The 4660-nt window shown below is 38.8% G+C and overlaps 1 non-coding gene across 1 annotated transcript; it reads left to right on the top strand.

Annotated features, from left to right (window-relative positions):
* The first annotated feature begins 272 nt into the window (after positions 1 to 272).
* On the top strand, positions 273 to 354 carry trnas-gcu (transfer RNA serine (anticodon GCU)). Its single transcript has one exon. It is a non-coding gene; the product is annotated as a tRNA-Ser (tRNA).
* Positions 355 to 4660: the final 4306 nt, after the last annotated feature.

Raw genomic sequence — 4660 nt, 5'->3', positions numbered from 1 at the left:
AATAGGCCCAATTTTTAAAATTCCTCCTGAATCTTCTTCACAAAAACATTAACATTCTGTAGTCAGCTGAACGACAGAACAAAAATATGAGTAGTAGTAACACAATGAACCCTGTCCCCTCATCAGAACGAAACACCAAAACACACTTGACGCACACAGGCTCGACTGCATGCGGAGCCCCCCGGTAACTGGACATAACAGAAGCAACAAGGAATCCATGGCCGAGCCACGGAAAATTTGAAACAATCGACCGGAAAAATTCAGATTGTATCGACGAGGTGGCCGAGTGGTTAAGGCGATGGACTGCTAATCCATTGTGCTCTGCACGCGTGGGTTCGAATCCCATCCTCGTCGGTAGCTCTCCATTTTCTATCAACCAACCGCCTCAATGGGATACATACTTCCGGGGACAATGTTCAAAATAAAAACTAGAGAGCAACTATTTATCGCGTGTCTAAGATGAGCAAATATATCATCCACGATCCCATTAACATATGCGTTTAAAGCGAATATTAATACTTGAAAAAAAATGACGAAAAGGCTTTTTCCCACTGAATAGTAGTTTGTTATTGTGACCTATAGAGGGCAGTATTCACACACGCTGGCATTATTATGACCTAAAAACTAATCACATGGCAGAGTCCATCTTTTCTTCGGCCAATCAAATGACCAACTCCGTTATTGCACTACCAATCATATAGTCAGTGCCATCTTTCCAAAAACCTGTAACATGACATGACAGACTTTATATTTCCATCCACTGTACACCTAACGTTACTCATCATCTCTCTCTAAAATAGCGAGCATTACCTTTGTCACCTTTACCGGTCGGTATTCAGGCTTGTTTGGTTTTGGATCGTGTCGGCAAGTTAAGGCTTCTAACTAAGTTACATAGCATTAAATCATCTCATTTAAACTGTTTAATGGGTTATACGACATAACGTTAGTCTAACCTCTATCTGATTATGCAGTTATGATACTAACTAAGGCATACAGCACGTTTTGAAGTGTATAATGAACACAGTAAATTCGATTGTAACAAAACTAAGAATATATCACCATAAACGTAATGAAAATGTAAAGGGTTGTGATCCCTGCCAACAATGAAGATTATGACTATTTTAACTTCAGTGTTAGTTGTAATTATGTACAGTATTGTATATTTATTCTTTAGTTCCAATATTGCTGTACTGTTTATAGGCTATGGAAGGATATTAAAGCAGCCATTTGGAATAATAATAAGGAAAAAGGATTATTACATTTCAAATAATTCATTAAAAAAGAGTAACTTCATCATCTTAAATGCTATAGAAATATAGTGTTACAACCTACGAAGGATGAATGTACCCAAATCTCTGTATAATAAATACAAATATGGGCATTTTAACAAACCAAACAGCTGGAAAATTAAATTAAATTCAGTGAGTTGTGATGATTTCAGTGTGGATAGACTAGCACTTGTACACATACATGCATTAGGAAACTCAGCTTGCCCCTGGCAAATGGAAGCCCCTTTGACGTATCACCATAACACAGAAGTGGCTCATATATAGTAGATGCTACTATATATATTGGTGGATGTGTGCCAGAAGACTAATTAACTGCTGTAAACCCAAGTAACATTAAAGTCCTCCATAAGGACTGTCACATTTACACTTTCTGTATACTCTGTGCATTATTCTATAGCACATAACTCCTAACTATTGGGTTTGAGTGCTATTAGGCTGTAAGTGTACTGTTGAAACCTTGAAACTTGTCTAAAGGTATTGCACTGGAATGTATGTTTGCTATTGGTTTATGCCATTTATCACATTTGCTGTTTATGGCTCACACAGTGTTTCTTCTTTTAGATGGCATCCCAAAAGTCTCATAAGGCCATGTCAGACACAGAGTGGGTGTCCCATCTGCGAACACCCAGCATGGGTGTTTGGCCCCTTCACAAAAGAAACGGCACGACCTTCATCATAAGGTAATGTTACAACTTAAAATGTAGGAGCTTGTTTAAAATCATTTGATTTATACTCCATATATTCCACACATAAAAAATAAATGTTTTCTGTCTTTTCAGGCAGTCTTCATTCAATAAGTCCTTCATTCCATAAAGCAACTCCTCAACAGAGATATGTTGCAGTGATCCTGCTAGAAATAAGAGTTAAAATAGGATGTAAACATTTTATGTTGAGAGATTGTGTAAGTAGTTGTGATTTTTGCATTTGTCAACAAATTTTAATCATGTCACATCAATTTATAAGCAAAGATGTGCCAGTCCAGTTACCATAGAACTTCAGATGTTAAAATCCTTTGTTGAATTTGTTAATTCTATCAAACATATAATGTATCTGTTATTCATCTGTCATAAGAGTATCACAATTCTATCCTCTACAAATTAATTCTGTGACATTATTTTATTGTTATATATTATGGTTGAATAATATATAACAATAATTGGAAAGGTGATGTCTTGCCTTGACTAGTGAAGCTAAAGTATGTACAAGTTTGCAAACCTTGGTGACATAAACATCACAAATAGTCAAAGAGTCAAATAGTCAGAAATTGTTTAACTTGGTACATTACACTTTGGTAGAATATTATTACTAGGTGAATAGATAGTAAGACAAAACTAATGAAAGATTTCCAACCTGTAAATTTTACTATGTATAAGTACACATGAGATGAGAATGTAATGACTGAATTGAAATAAAGAGTAATAACATGATACTGAAAGTAGTAGTGGTGGAGTATACTCTTTTCTATTTAAGGTCATAAATATATTTTGGCATAAACATTATTGAAAAATTTGCACTGCCATACAGCACCATAAAATGATAAAACTATTTTCAATATATGCATACCACATTATACTGGCACTCCAGATAATCATGAATGCATATTGGTCAGAAGTACAGTTACAGTAACTTCTTCTTTCTTCTTCTTTTCCTTACGGCTGCTCCCTTCAGGGGTCGCCACAGCGAATCATCTGCCTCCATTCAACCCTATCCTCTGTATCCTCCTCACCCACACCAACTATCCTCATGTCCTCCTTCACTACATCCAAGAACCTCCTCTTTGGTCTTCCTCTAGGCCTCCTTCCTGGCAGCTCTAACCTCAGCATCCTTTTACCAATGTATTCACTGTCCCTCCTCTGAACATGTCCAAACCATCTCAATCTGGCTTCCCTGGCTTTTTCTCCAAAACATCTAACATGAGCTGTCCCTCTGATGTCCTCTTTCCTGATCCTATCCATCCTGGTCACTCCCAGAGAGAACCTCAACATCTTCAGCTCTGCTACCTCCAGCTCTGCCTCCTGTCTTTTTCTCAGTGCCACTGTCTCTAAACCAGACAACATTGCTGGTCTCACCACTGTCTTGTCCACCTTTCCTTTCATTCTTGCTGACACTCTTTTGTCACACATCACACCTGACACTTTCCTCCACCCGTTACAACCTGCTTGCTCATGTCTCCCAGGTACTTAAAATCCTCCACCTTCTTCACCTCTACTCCCTGTAACCTCACCGACCGGAGGCAGTTGCTTAGGGCCCCGAACTACCAGGGCTCCATAATTTATGTTTAAGGTATTTTTCATCACCTAAAATTAACCTTGTATTTCCTTGAATCAACAGTCTAAAACTGTGTCATAATGTCAATTTGTGACACGAGTAGCAGAAGTGTTTTCAATCATGAAACATGTTTGACCAGAAGCAGTAAAATAATCTTGTTAACACCACAGATTTGAGGATTCTTTAGACAGATAATTGGTCGCGACAAACCTGGAATCAGGCCATGCCCCCACGATGACTGGAGGGGGAAAATCGGACATGAAATCAGGCTTAAAACGTCTAGTGTGTTCCCAGCCTTACAAGCATGAAACGGAGCTACCCAAGCTGTGCTGAGAAGCAGAGAAAACGTCATACGTAACATCATATTTCAGAGACAAAAGAGGAGAAAGACATGAAAATAACATTTGAGAAGTAGAAAGAAATATAACTGGCAGAAAGAATGAAAACTGGAGGAATACAGTGACAAAGGAGGAGACTCCAGACAGCTACTGCTACTGTTTTAGGTGTGTCTCTGGGTGTTTGGAGCGCAGGTGTCGCAGCACTGAGGACGTGTTGCTGCTGTCAGCTCCTGAGCACAAATCAGGAATTTGACCTTTTTGGGGGTAATTAAATCAAAGTGCTCCCAGGCATGTGATCGTGCTGTTTTTGGCACTGGTTCTTCCTCTATATAACCTCATTCACTCACTGGCTCACTCAGTCACTCACCTTTCACACACAGAATCTCACACAACTTTCAGTCCCTCAACTCACTCTCTGACTTACCCATCTATTACTAAACCTACTCTGTTTCTATGTCTGCCTGGTGTGTGAATAAGTGTGTGGTGTCTGTGTGTGTGTTATTCAGTGTTTGGAACTAAACTAAATATAACTAAAATAAATATACCTAAACCTAAATGTAAACTAATACTCTCCCTGACTACAATTCAAATGGTAATAATAATCTCTCTAGCAATCTCCTCCTCTCAAAAAACCCACGGTTTGAGCAGTGACTCAGACCTTTTAAAGCCTTGACATATTGAAAAGCTCAGCTCCTTCATAATTCCCGCGAAGCAGCTCGACACGTCATGTGACGTAACGATGATGCTGCTCGGCGACACTTCCGG

Source organism: Mastacembelus armatus, chromosome 22, assembly GCF_900324485.2.
Source record: "Mastacembelus armatus chromosome 22, fMasArm1.2, whole genome shotgun sequence".
Taxonomy (NCBI): Eukaryota; Metazoa; Chordata; class Actinopteri; order Synbranchiformes; family Mastacembelidae; genus Mastacembelus; species Mastacembelus armatus.
This window is presented reverse-complemented; position numbering and strand designations above follow the sequence as displayed.